This window comes from Nycticebus coucang, chromosome 14 (assembly GCF_027406575.1).
Source record: "Nycticebus coucang isolate mNycCou1 chromosome 14, mNycCou1.pri, whole genome shotgun sequence".
Taxonomy (NCBI): Eukaryota; Metazoa; Chordata; class Mammalia; order Primates; family Lorisidae; genus Nycticebus; species Nycticebus coucang.
The window spans coordinates 29,833,549-29,848,862 of NC_069793.1; positions in this window are offsets into that span (position 1 = coordinate 29,833,549).

Sequence of the window (15,314 nt, forward strand, 5' to 3'; positions counted from 1 at the left end):
ATCTTTTCTTTTGTCTTGACTTTGGACAGGTTCATCACAATGTGTCTTGGAGAAGCTTGGTTAGAGTTGAGGCGACCTGGGGTCTGATATCCCTCTGAAGGCAGTGTGTCAGAATCTTTGGTGATATTTGGGAAATTTTCATTTATAATATTCTCTAGTACAGCTTCCATTCCTCTGGGGCAGTCTTCTTCCCCTTCTGGGATTCCTATAACTTGTATGTTGGAACGCTTTATAAAGTCTCATAATTCTGACAGTGAATATTCTGCTTTCTCTCTCTTCTTTTTTGCCTCTTTAACTATCTGAGTTATGTCAAGAACTTTGTCCTCTACCTCGGAAATTCTTTCTTCTGCATGGTCTAATCTATTGCTGATACTTTCCATTGCATCTTTAAGTTCCCTAATTGACTGCTTTAGTTCCTTCAGCTCAACTATATCCTTTCTATATTCTTCATATCGTTCATCTCTTATTTGATTCTGTTTTTGGATTTCCTTTTGGTTATTTTCCACTTTATTAGCAGTTTTCTTCATTGTTTCTATCATTTCCTTCATTGTTTTCATCATGTGTATTTTAAATACCCTTTATGTCATTCCTAACATTTCTTTATAGGTGGAATCCTCTACAATAGCTACCTCTTGGTCTCTCAGAGGGGTTGCTCTGGACTGGTTCTTCATGTTGCCAGGAGTTTTTGCTGATTCTTCCTCATGAGTGATTTCTTTTATCTGTTTCCTTGCCCTAATTTTCCTTTCACTTCCTCTTGCTCTTTAAGTTCCTGTGCCTGTGGACTAAGGTTTCGATAAGTCCTTTTGGTACAGGACCAGAAGGATGAGAAGGTTGAAGAGCAAGAAAAGATAAAAGAAAGGAAAAGAAAGAAAGGATGAAAAGCAAATAGAGAAAGGAGAGGGGGTGAGTAAAAGAGAATATTGACAAAAAGAAGAGAGGCACAGAAAGAGGGAGGCAGTAGCAGTATAGGTGTCTAGTAGGGTACTTTGACCCAACCTTAAAAAAAACCCCAACCTCTGGGGGTGCTGGGTTGGGTGGTTCCTTTGAGGTCAGCAACTCTTTGCTAACCTGATTAGACACAGTACCTCACCTCCACCAAGTAGAGAGGAAAGACAAAAATGCTATAAATCAAACCAAAACAAGCAAACAGAAAAGTTTACAGGACAAAATTGGATGAAAAACCAAATAAGAGGGGTAGAAACACTAGCAAAAAATGAAGTTCTAATTTTGAAAAAGGAAGCAATGGGAAATTCTATTTAAACTAGAAAAATGGAGAATGAAAAGAAAGGAAAAAAAGAAAAGAGAAAATTTGTACGGAAAAGGTTGAAATTAAAAAACAAAACAACACAACAACAACAACAAAATAAACAAAAAAGAAACAAATAAACAACAACAACCAAAAACAAAGCAGTATATATATCTTGTTGAATATTGTCTGGGCAATAGGATGTCTTCTGGGGTACAAGATGTTAATCACAATGCTGAAATGACTGGAGATTTCTGCTGATTTCTCAAACCCCACAGGGTGGAGACCCTAAATCTCTCCTCAGCCCTCTTAAAAGGCACTTTAAACTTCTAAACTTAACTAAGCAGAAGCTTTCCCAGGAAAGTGCTTGTCTCTGGGATCACGGCTGAAGTGGCTATCCACTTAGCCAGTGTGCCAAAACTGGTCTCACTCTGCCCCTGAGGGTTAAGGCTGTAAGGCGACTCAGTCCCTGCTTTAGGCTGCTGATTCACAAGGTTACTAGCTCCCACCTGATCCTTGCTCTGTGACCCTGAGGGCGGAGCTTGCTGGGGCAGTTCTCTCACAATAGCTCCCTGTGGCTCACAGGCGAACACTATTAGCTCCGTCTGGCTAAGCGGCTCCATCTGGGGCCCTAGACAACGATGCAAAGTTCTCCGCACTCCTGCTCAAGCTCTCCCCAAGGCAGTTTAACTGAGTGCCAAGTCCAACAACACCAAAACAGTTCACAAGTCTTTCTGGATTTCAGTCTCACTGTTGGTGTACTTACAGCTGCCAGCGGGATTAGACTGATCGAACACATGCAACCACTTGCCAGTTTTCCACTGTTTTTGTCCTCCTCTTGGGGTCCAGAAGTCTCTTGCTGACTCCCTGTATCCTCAAAAGGATGATTATAGGCAGATCCCACCAGCCAAAGATGCTTGGAGTCTTATCTCCCCAGACTCATGGTGCCCAGTTGCAGGGAAGCTGTTACTCGGCTGCCATCTTGCTCTCTCCCCAACTTTCTACAACTTGGACTTTACCTACCAAGTGTAACCTAATCAGTTGTATCCTTATATTATTAATGCGGGGGAAAAAAAGAAAGGTAAATTACGTTTATACATTTCCATAAACAAAAAGTCAAAATCAAATGACCTTCTCTGTCACATTGAACTCTGGAAGCAAGTGTAAATTAGATATGCCCTCCTTTGAACAAAAGTTGCTGGAATCTGGAAGAATCTTCTAGCCAAGGATTGCCTTTGAGGCTTATTCCAACACTGGAGACATCTGGCCTCACAATTCTGAGTGCCTAAAAGGTAGCAACTCCAGTCCACAAGCACTAACATTTTTGCAAACAATATACCCACAACTGGCATCATGTACAAAACTAACATGATCTTTTTTTGACTAAGGTGTATTGTTGGCTAGTTGCTCTCTTCATTATGCTGAAAGAGCCGTACCCAGGAGAATGTTCTGGAGGAGCACAGAGAACCAGGTGATTTAATTATTGCTCACATTTCCTTTTCCTTTGTAATTAATTACCAAATATTCCTTCTCTGCCTTATCTCTTTGTTGAGGTCATATCAGCAATTATCTGCTCTCCAGTCTATGCAAAACTATCTGAATAATTCATACTGCAGAAGAGCTTATCAACTTTCTTCCATGTCCCATTGCCCGAGGATGATTATCAAGGAAATATTTCAACTATACAGAAAAATAGAGACATAAACAAAACCACCCAGGTTTACAAAAAGTTAACCTTTCACTGTACATGCTTAATATATTCTTCACAAAGCTCTTTAGTCATCATCGCCACATGAACAGAATACTGGCCTTTTGCTGTATGACATGTCTACCCAACATACTGCTACACAGGAGTCTCTTCATATTTCTCTAAAGTGGTCACATGTCTGCCAGCTCCATGGCCTTTATTATTCCTATCTGGCCCACTCCAAAGGGTGTGTGACCATGCAGTGTAGTGGTTGCTGCATGGCTTTGCAGGTACACACATCCGAGTTCCAATCCCTGCTTACCAGCTTAGCAAACTGGGCAAGTGTCCCTGCCTGGAATTCTCATTTATAAAAATTAAAAAGCAGGGATAATAATATCTGCCTCATCGAAATGTTGTTAGGTGGTAGGCCTTAGAACATAGAGCCTTAGAACAGTGCCTAGCACACAGTAAGTGATTATTGTCAGTTTGTGTATCTGTTGTGTATGTTGAACAACCCTCACAGAGCTTGAATCCATCTCCAACTAAAGCTGTATTGACCAGACACCAGTTAACACTACCTTGGTAATTAGTAACTCATTATTTATGGACTTACTGATAAGTGTCACTTTCATCTTTGAGGTCAGATTTAGACCAGTGATATGGCAGCCTTTTTTTTTTTTGTTACACCTGGAGGTAATTTTCTCCCATGCTTCTGCTTTCAAAAACTTGATAACATTTTTATAGAGCTTTATAGCACTTACCTTCTGAGTGCTATAAATTAGCATGTAAGATAAGAGGGCCCTTGGTTATAACTATGAAGCAAGCCCCTTTGTGAACGAGGCATTACTTGGCTGTCTTTATTTCTGTGAGCATCTCCTTCTCTTCCTATTCTTGGGTTTATCTCTTATTGATTGTGAAAGCAAATTGTTTTTAAAAGACCACATTTTCTAACTCCATGGTTCTCAGCAATAACTGAGCTACATACTCACCTATGGTATTTAAGATTATATATATACCCATATATATTTAAAATAAATATAAGTATGTATGTTTAGGTGGCGCCTGTGGCTCAGTGAGTAGGGCGCCAGTCCCGTATACCGAGGGTGGCAGGTTCAAACCCCACCCCGGCCAAACTGCAACAAAAAAATAGTCGGGCTTTGTGGAGGGTGCCTGTAGTCCCAGCTACTCGGGAAGCTGAGGCAAGAGAATTGCCTAAGCACAAGAGCTGGAGGTTGCTGTGAGCTGTGATGCCATGGCACCCTACCCAGGGTGACAAAGTGAGACTCTGTCTGTAAAAAAAAAAAAAAGTATGTATGTTTATACTTTAAAGTTTGTGCATATAAACATATACATACGCATGCAAGTCCCCACCCATAACATACCAAGAATCTCTGGGCATGAGGGGTGAATGGGAGGGGTTAATGTCCACTCAGGTGAGGCTGCTATGGACCCAAGGTAGAGAATCCCACTGGGTTAACTGCCTGATAATGGTTTCTATCTGAAGGACAGGTGACGATTTTGGAATTAATCAGGAGGTCTCTTTTTTCCCTTAAATAATTTTGTAGGCACGATGGTGCTATTCCAAGTCTTCAGTCCTAACTTACGTCTTCCATAGGAATGAAGCATCCACATGGTTCCTCCAAGCACTCTGTAAATCAAAACACATGTCCACAGCTGGAATGAAAGCATTAGGGACATGTAACTGCATTCCAGTGGGATGAGTCCGTGGGACACCATGGAAGTAATGGGAAGCAACCACCCTAAAGAAATGTACTTGAAGAATAGCCAAGAAAAAAAAGAAAAGATTTAACCTAATTTTCTAAGATTAAGAAAATAATATAATGCAAATACCCCATCTGCCCCTTTCCCTCTCCCCCATCTTCTTTATTCACAATAGCTGTACCCTCTTTCAGGTAACTAGGAGGAGAAGTGCTTATGGACTGGTCTTGAAAGCAACAAAGCATCTAAAGCTGGACACCATTCAAAACCATGCTTCTCTTGATTTATTCCTGTTTCCACGGCAGGAGGAAAACAAAAGGCAATTGTGTTCAAAAGCATCAACGATAAAAGAAGCGACATCCCTTGCAAGCCAGCAAACCTTAGAAAGTAAAAGTTATATAGCCCCTTGTAGACCTTTGCCTCAATCAAGAGGATGACTCTTAATGGGGCTTTGTGTAGACATAAACCAAGAAGCTGCTCTTTGATGGTGCTAATTTTTATATTTTCTTTTAAGTTCCTGCCGCTAAGTTTCTCTTTCAATTGACTTCCAGAAATCAGTACAATCTCTGGGGCTTTCCAGGCCACCTAATTCAAAGAAATCAGGAACCGGGGCAGGGTCAGAATGCTGGTTGATGGCTTTCAACAAACAGGAACCTGGGATCTGGGTTACCGAGATAATAAACCTATGAGGGATTTCAGAGGGTAAAATCTCTCTCTCTCAGGACAGAGTCAACGGCAAAATGTGCTTGCCACATGCATTTTCTAGAGTCTGGGGCAGGCAACCTCAAAGCTGGATCTCTCTCCCTCTGAGAAATCAAGGCTACCACCTTTAAAGAGTGAAATAGTCGAGCACTTTCCCCCAGAACAACCTCAGGTCTTAATTTGTCACCCTTGCCTTGCATTCAATCATCTGGGCATGTGCAAATGCAGCACTTGGAGTTCCCTTTCCATAAGGCTCCAAGTACCAAGTCATCAGTTTTGCAACCATCGGACCCCAATGACATATTCTCCTGGATTAAACTCCAATAGTCTCCCACTCCCATCAGAAGACAGTAGGGTGTTGAGCATAGAAAGAATAATGAAAACAGTAGTTTCTAAAATTTTTTTTTCATTTTTTTTTTAGGGGAGGAGATTCCCACAGTGGATTTACCTAGTGCCAACATAGCATTTTGGTTTTGGACTTGCCCCTGCATTCATTCATCTTGGTACTTTTAACTTTTTATCATAGGTGGATTTCCCTCTACCTAAAAAACCAAAGGGAAAAAACCCACTTCTTTAATTTACTCATGTCCTGTTATGCTTTCTCAAGGTTGCTCATCTTCACACCAAGCCTCATCTTTGGTTGCCAATATCCTGGTTTGAAGGAAAGTGGGAGATGGGTCAACACTGGAAGTTGTCCTGACCTCAAAGGAAGAGAACTCCCAGGTACATCTTCTAGGAACACCTGCGCTATTTCAAAAGGTCAGCAGGTCCAATTCTAGAAGAAAACACCACTTCTCAACCTGCTGGGGATGGGGGAGGTATAACAATAAATTAAATAACTGGCAAAATCTAGTAATTGCCAGTTCCTGAGAACTGAAGAGAGAAAGAAGAGCAAAAGGTATGTTCAACCTCCAGGAGCATGTAGGGACTATTTTGACACATCATAAATAAATAAATAAATAAATCATGCTCTCTGCAGCTTTGGAGAGGAACTCTTCTCCTGGCCTGGAGGTACCTCTGTGACCCTAGTGCTACAAGACCACCTAACCAGCAAAGTTGACAGCTGCCCACTGAAAAGCAAGAAACCTTACTTCCACCTACAACTTGGGCTGGTGGGCCGGTTTTATTCTGGAGAGTGATGATTTTTAATTCTTGCCTTCCTGTCACGGCAGTGGCAGTTCACCCTGTGAGCCATCTCGATCTTCTCATTGAGGTTAGATGACACGTAAATAAACTCTGAGGGCAGTGGAGGAGCCACAATAGGAGAAGAGGGAAAAGGTGGTAAAGAGAGGCCACTTGGTCTGGCTGGTGAGGATAGTCCAGACGTTGGGGGAGGGATGGTGGGGACTTTGTGCCAACACTATGTGAGATGTGACTGTACAATGAAGGCATCCGACTTACTATCAGGCTGGTGAAGCCAATTTTGTCACTGTGCTGCCATATAAACTGCAGATCTTTTCGTTATTTTTTAACCCCAGCTGGTAAACACTTCCTGCTCTTCTGGGCAGCCTCCCTGAGTCACTAGCTATCCATCTGCTCTAGCCAAAACAAAGTTCCAGGGCCCTTGAAGTATAGGGGCCCTGGCCATTGGTTAACTCTTATTTTACCCTCTGAAATCCTTATACAGTAGAACCTCCATAGGTGACCACCTCTCTACACTGACCAGCTCCTTCAGCTGACATAATTTTCAGTCTGGACATGCCTCACATGTGTGTATCAGTACAACAGGCCCAGTTCCACCTCCACATATTGACCATTTGTTACAGTGCCCTGGGCTGTCAAATTACAGAGGTTCTATTGTATTTCCTCCTGAACTCACATACTTAGAATTTGGCATTATATTCTTAAATTATAATGTCCTCCACTTTACACCCATTCAGGAAGCCTAAGCAAGCGAGACCAATTAATCTAGGAAATGCCTATAAACTCTAGTGAAATCCAATCCTCTCTTTGCTTCATAACCATGGACCCTGAAAGGTTGCTTCAGATGGCTGGGAGCCCAAATGCTAGCTTATGCTCTATCTCTAATAGACATTTAATTTTGGGAAAAGTCCTGTCTTTCCTCTGGACTTTAGTTTTCTACTCATTAAAAATGAGAAGCTGGCTAGACAGCCAGTCATGTCTCTCTAAGGCATATGGTCTTTCTCTGCAATTGCAAGGTTAAAGATCTCAGGACACCTGTATGCTGAAGAGGCTTAAAATAATAATACCTAACACTTAAGCACTTGACAAGTATTAACTCATTTGATCCTCTCAATAACCCTACCAAGTATTATAATTATAGAGGAAAAAAAGACATAGAGAGAGGCTGAGTTACTTGACCAGTCATACAGTAGTTGTAAAACTAGGGTTTATTGGAGTGGTTAAAACCACTGTGTATGCAGGATAATAAACAGATCTGAGCAATGAGCTTCCTTGAAGTTTGCATATTTTGAAGATTAGAAGAAGGTGAGAATCACGGTTAATTATCTGCCAATCAATAGCATTTACAGAGACCCAAGACGAGAACTATAGAGTATCTTCTATCCTACCTGCTAGATTCTTTTGCCTTTTTTAGTGCCCAACATAATCATAGAAAAATACAAGCATGTCACAGCAATGGTGTAAATTAGGAGGACTCTGGCAGTAAATCCCCAGAATCACTCAAAGATAAAATGTTATCTTGGGATCTCTTTGCCACCTACTGACCTATCACTATACTGAGGCAGTTTGGGGTGGGAAACATTCAAATGATATTAGATAAGGGAATACAAGAGAATGGACAGAGAATGACTCTTGGGACAAGTTTGGAGAAACAAACTGACTCCAAGGGTTTTCAAAACAGCACCACTCTGAGGTCCTGACTGCCCTCTTCCAACCTCCAGCATGGATCTCCCAGGAAGCAGGTGTCTTTCACTGCACCTGACCCTCACTGAGCGAGGTCTTTGCAGAGGAAAGCACAACATGCTTGCTCTTTTTGAAAACAAGTCTATTGAGAACCTCTAAACCAAACAAGTCTCTGTACCAGGAAAGTTGCTTGTCAGTTCACTACAGAAAGGTAGTGATGAAAACTTCAACACCATCTTGATTCTAAGCTCATTGCATTAGGGTACATGAGGTCCTGAATAAGGCCTCTTTTCAATGCTGATTTATCACAAAAACTTTCATAGAACCATTACTGAGTGTTGTTCAGTTCTGTGCCCTTGGGGTTTTTTCCATCATTAAACCTCTTGGAGTAGGGTGGGGCTGAGCTGAGAATTATACCATACAACTCTGGTTGCTGCAGTCCTTAGCAACCCAGCATATCCATGTTAGTACCACATTTCGGGGGAAACCAACACAACAGTGCCATTTAATATACTTCTGGCTACCAGTTGTCACTGACATGTTCTATTGGCAACTTGTAATTGCCAATACAATTCTGTGTATTGACACTTTCTTTGATCTATCAACCAAATGGCCACCTGGCATACATGCTTTTGTACTGAATGAGACACAATTCTTTTCTTTGAGCTAAAAGCACACCAGCATACACATCAATCAAGTCTTATTGCAATGCCATTAATTCAGTTACTGTACTTTGTAACCTAGGAGAGCCATGAATCATCCTTCCTAACTTTTCAGCTTAAAAAAACATGTTACTTTTGATACAATTTCTTCTTTAGATTTATTTGTTCTGAATCTTGATGCATTCTTAGGGCATCATTTCTTACTGAAGTCAGCATTCCCTGTTTGTTTAATGATAATTTTTCTTTCAAGTCCTTCCTCAGTATCTGTTTGGTCTTTCTTCCTCATGGCTTTGAATTCCTAGGAATACCTGAGTCACATGCAGTCATATTTCCAACATTCCATAATCTCGGGCAGAGGGCATATCTTTTTGACTTCCATGGGTCCCTATCAATGTTAAAACATTCCGATTTCCTTAGGAGTGGAGCTCTGAGACAATCTCTTACCTGGCCTTTCTAATTTATTAATTTTAATTTCCAAGAAATGCTACAAATTCCCTTTTTTTAATTGTTGGGGAATCACTGAGGGTACAAAGAACCAGGTTATGCTGCTTGCATAATAACAGTGTTCCATCCCCAAGAGGTGTGTCACACACTGTGGCCCCACAGCCTCCTCCCCCCTTCCCTCTCTCTGCTTCCCTGTTCCCCCACCACGTTCTAACATCAATTGTCCTCATATCAGAATTGAGTACATTGGATTCTTGCTTCTCCATTCTTATGATGCTTTACTAAAAAGAATATATTTCAATTCCATCCAAATTAATACAAAAAGATATAAAGTCACCATCCTTTTTAGTGGCCGAATAGTATTCCATGGTATACATATACCACAGCTTATTAATCCATTCCTGATTGGTGGGCATTTAGGTCATTTCCACATCTTGGCAATTGTAAATTGAGCTTCAATAAACAGTGTAGTGCAAATGTCCTTATGATAAAATAATTTTTTTTCTTCTGGGTAGATGCCCACTAATGGGATTGCAGGATCAAATGGGAGTTCTAGTTTGAGTTCTTTGAAGATTCTCCATACTTCTTTCCAAAAGGGTTGTATTAGTTTGCAGTCCCACCAGCAATGTAAAAGTGTTCCCTTCTCTCTACATCCACACCAGCATCTGCAGCTTTGAGTCTTTGTGATGTGGACCATTCTCACTGGGGTTAGGTGATATCTCAGGGTGGTTTTGATTTGCATTTCTCTGATAATTAGGGATGATGAGCATTTTTTCATATACTTGTTAGCCATTTGTCTGTCTTCTTTAGAAAAGGTTCTATTCATCTCAATTGCCTATTGATACAAGAAATTGTTGGCTTTTTTTGTTTCTTAATTGGAGTTCTCTGTAGATTCTAGTTATCAAGACTTTGATTCATAATATGCAAATATCTTTTCCCATTGTGTAGGTTGTCTATTTGCTTTGATTGTTGTCTCCTTAAATGTACAGAAGCTATTCAGTTTAATTAAATACCATTTATTTTTTGTTGTTGCAATTGTCACTGGAGTCTTCTTCATAAAGTCTTTTCCCAGGCTGATACATTCAAGTGTTTTCCCCATACTTTCTTTGAGGATTTTTATTGTTTCATGCCTTAGATGTAGATCTTTTATCCATCTTGAATCACGTTTAGTTAGTGGAGAAAGGTGAGGGTCCAGTTTCAGTCTTTTACACTGGTTATCTAGTTTTCTTAGCACCATTTATTGAATAGTGATTCCTTCCCCCAGTGAATGTTCTTGTTTGGTTTATCAAAGACCTGGTGTCTGTAAGATTTTAGTTTCATCTCATGACTTTCTATTCGATTCCGGATGTCTGTGTCTCTATTTTTGTGCCAACACCATGCTGTTTTGATCACTATGGCCTTGTAGTACAGCCTAAAGTCTGGTTGGCTAATGCCCCCAACCTTGTTTTTATTACTTAGCTATATGGGTTTTTTTTTCTTGTTCCATACAAAACGAAGAATTATTTTTTCCAAATTTTGTAAGTATGATGTTGATTACAAATTCCATTTAGACACTAGTTCAGGAATTATCATATGCTGGGAACTTTAATGGGTTCTGGAGATACTGAGATGAAAAGACATAATTGTCCTTGGGACGCTCTCAGTGTGCTGAATGAGATAAGAAATGGAGCAGGAAAGGTAAGCAAGTCATTTATAGGTGTGCCAAGGAATGCTTGATCCTACCTGTAAGATTTCAGAAAAACCCATCCAAGAGACAAGAAGAGATTACAGTTGACCTGAATGTTAAAAGACAAGTAGCAGTCATTCTGGGGGAGTCCATGCAATGGATAGGTTGATGTGCATGCATAAAGGGGTGTACCTCAAGGAAAGGCTGGAAAGAGAGTCATGACCAGATAAGAAAGGGCTCTGTACTTTGGGCTAAGAAATTTCAACCTTAAAGTAGATGGGAACCACCAAAGGTAGCATGTATACAATGCTGTCATGTATGAAAGGCCAAGATCCCTGCTACGTTCATAAAAGTAAGACTCTGTGTGCCCATTTGTACCATCTGACATTGCTTCTTGGCCCCAGCAACAGCATGCAGAGCACAGGAGGACAAGCTCAGGCTTAGTGCTAATTCAGGATGCCAGTCTATCTCTCCAGGGCACTTACTGCAGTGACCTTCTTCAAGCTCTCATACAGAGACGCACTTGTTCTATACTCTGCTCTGCAAAAGATTAAAGGATAATGATCATTCTAGAAGCCTTCCTAGAACAGAATCTCTCTGGACAAGGTCACAAAATGAGGAATCCAAATGTCAGAGCTCAATGCAGATGGCATGTGTAGACGAGATGCCAGAGTGCTCAAGGAGGCAGAGACACAAGCCAGTGACCCCCATTTGTGACATAGCAAATATAATACAAGAAGGTGGGGGAGGTGGGAGGCACGGGACAAGAGATCAGATGATCCACTGGCTCCCTTTGTTCCCTGAAAACATCGCTGCACAGAACATTACACATTTCCAAGTTGGAGAAGTTAAAGCACAAAGAAATAAATTGTCTAAGCATGAATGTGAGGCAGTGACAAATTAATAAATCACATGGTTATGTTTTTAATCTCTTCTCCACGCCCAAGAAAAGCCTGTCATGTCAAGTTAGACATTCTCCCTTTGAAATCACACATTCACAGAGCTAAAGGAAGCTTTCCAAAGGAAATGTCATTACCTCAAAACAAAACAAAACAAAATAAAAACCTCAAGTAATGCCCTCATCATCTCCTATTGTTGCGTATGTCTGTGGTGTAGTTCACATACACAGGTGTATTATAAGGATCAACGTAGGACTTGAAACTGCTCAGGAAAACAATGAGACTCCTGATGATGACTAAATAATTCTTTTTATGTTTTTTCTCTGGACATTAGTCTTTTTCTTTTTCCATGAGAAATTTTGGGCCAAATTCTTTTTATTCTTTTGTTTTTGACAGAGTTTCACCTGTCACCCTGGGTAGAGTACCGTGGTGTAATCATAGTTCACAAACTCTTGGGCTTGAGTGATCCTCTTGCCTCAGCCTCCCAAGTACTTGGGACTATACAGATGCCTGCCACAATGCCTGGCTAATTTTTCTCTTTTTAGTAGAGATGGAGTTCCCACTCTTGCTCAGGCCAATCTTAAACTCTTGAGCTCAAAGGTTCTTCCCATCCGGGTATCCCGGGGTACTAGGTATACAGGCATGAGCCACCATGCCCTGCCTTGGGCCAGATTAATTCACAAATAGGAACAGAATTTTTGAGTGCATGCTACTTTTGGTTTGTCTGATTTCATAGCCCTACTGCTCCACGGCCACCCACCATCTTAACACTCACATGTGTGTTTTATGATGGATTTTTAAGGCATTTAAAAGAAAAGTTTAACACTTTCACTCAGCCAAGGTACCTCAGTTTTCATCAGTGACTTCACTGGCTAGGACGTGTTACAGACTACAAAATAGTTTCAAAATTACTGGCTCAGTCATGTTTGCCACAAGTGACTCAGCCTAGCAAAGGAGAAGGAAAAAGCTTTTGTTTTTGTTATTGTTCTGAACACACCTTTATGCTACTATGTAACCCCTCCACCCCGTCTTCCTCATTAGGGTCATATTTCATATTTCATGGTTATATTGGGACAGCTCTGGATACTGTACAATAAACATAGAGGCTTAACGTAATAGGCATATTTCTTTTTTTTTTTTTTTTTTGGCCAGGGCTGGGTTTGAACCCACCACCTCCGGCATATGGGACCAGTGTCCTACCCCTTTGAGCCACAGGCGCCGCCCCATATTTCTGCAAACATATCTACAGGTGAGATTTTGTAAGCACCATTCAAAACTACCTGAAGGATATTTTATAAGAAACTTTCTGTGAATCTTTTCAAAAAGCAAAAGCTCTTTCAATAAACAAAAACAAACAAAAAATAATTCCCTATTCCATGTGTTCTAAGTTCAGGTTTCCATGTACTAATTCCAAAGAACTAGGAAGCCCACCATTCTTTTGTACATTGTGTTCATACCAAGACAAGAGCCAATTGAGCTTTGCCCTTAAGCATACTAGACAATGACATTGAAAATGTGACCTACTGAGATGGAAAAGTTCTTCAGTGAGTCAGTAGCCAAGCCCAGCAAAAGATCTCATGGTTCCAACTAAATAGTCCATAGCCTTCATATTGAGTTCTGTTTTCTCAGTGGTCTCCAAGAGCCTAGTTTCTGGTTAGGAACCAAGAATTAGGATGATTTGCACTTCTAGGACAGACGCCCAAGTAGGCCAGGTTGACAGTGGTAGAGAGCTGGGGACCTGGAGCACATGAACTTCATTTCCACCTCAGTCCTCTATTCCTCCCCTACCCACAAGGTCCCAAAGAATACAACATATGAACAGAGAACAGGACCCGGCAACTCTTGCTGTGAATGGGGCTCCTACCTCAAACCCTGATGGCTCACCTGGGACTTATCTCCACAGGTGAGACCTTGGGTTTCATACTTCAAAAGGCTGAGCAAGGTGACTCACACCTGTAATCCTAGGACTTTAGGAGTCTAAGATGGGAGAATAGTTTGAGGCCAGGAGGTTGAGACCAGCCTTAGCAAGAATGAGTCCACATCTCCACAAACAAACAAACAAACAAACAAAACCCAAATGAAATAGAAATATTAGCTTAGTGTGGTGGCACACACTTGTAGTCCCCCCTACTCGGGAGGCTGAGGCAGGAAAATTGCTTCAGTCCAGGAGTTTGAGGTTACTGTGAGTTATGATGATGCCACTGCATTCTAGTCTAAGTGACACAGTGAGACTCTCAGAAAAAGAAAAGAAGTATGGCATATGGCACATTGACATATGTCTCCCCCTGCCCCACCCTCACTACCCTGTCCTCAGGGAACCACTGATTTAAGCTGGAAGACCTAAGGCCAGTGGTGTGCTGAAGCTAGCTTGTACCAGCTTGTAACAGCCCATTGTTAAGTTTTCAGGAATTCTGCAAGCCAGTTGTTAAAAATGGCTATGACTAAAAGGTTATATAAGCTGATTAAATTATATCAATAACAAAGATATTAAATACCCAAAGCTCATCACTTGCTAATCATTCACTATTATCTACATTACTAAGGGTTTTTTTTTTTTTTAATGTCAATTTAATGGTGGCAAGAGTATTTAATGGTGTGAGGCTACACATCTCTTCACAGCTCCTCAGTGACATCACACTGCAATCCTGAAATCAGGGCACTTATGGAAAGCAGTAAATGCTACAAATCTGGGATTAATTTATTGTTGATTGTCTCTAGACTTAAAATGATATAGAAAATGCACATAATGCAGATTAAATTGAAAAATGTCATGACTGTAAGCTGGTTTGCTGTGAACAGCACAACATTTAAGAAAATATTCTCCTAGTATTTGAAAAGTGCCTGATTCAGTAAAAACAACAACAAAAAAATGCTCTCTTCATTGACAAACAAGTGAAATTCTAACATACAACTCTGTCTTTTTAACTTTCATCTTACTCTTCTGCATCAAGAAAACCGTCAACCGACATTCAGGTCAGGAGCCATATTTATTCATCAGTGGCAACCACAGTTTGGCTATAGATAGAAGAGGGTCTGTAAAGCATTCTGTAAGAATCAATTAGCTACATAAAATTTACAATAAAGAGTATTATATGCTCTACTGTTATTTGTAAATTGTGTATTTCACTATTTGTGTATTAGTAACATTTATAATAGAATTACATTTGGTTGTGTATACACATTTCTTCCTCAAAGAGTGGCTGTTAAACATTTACTAGCCCACTGCTGCCTGAGCCAAAAACAGGTTAACGGCTTCCTTGGCTTCTGTCCTACAAGTCCACACCCTTATCTCTGACCTTTAGTTTTACCACATCCACTTGTCAAGAAAAATACAAAGTATTGTACAATTAAATCAAAAGAGAATCAAATATTCCTTAAGCCTCAAAGGAGATAATTGAATCTGCCTAATCCAGCCTTCCTAAGAAGGTTGCCTCTCAAGGAGGGACAGCTTTAGGCTGACCTG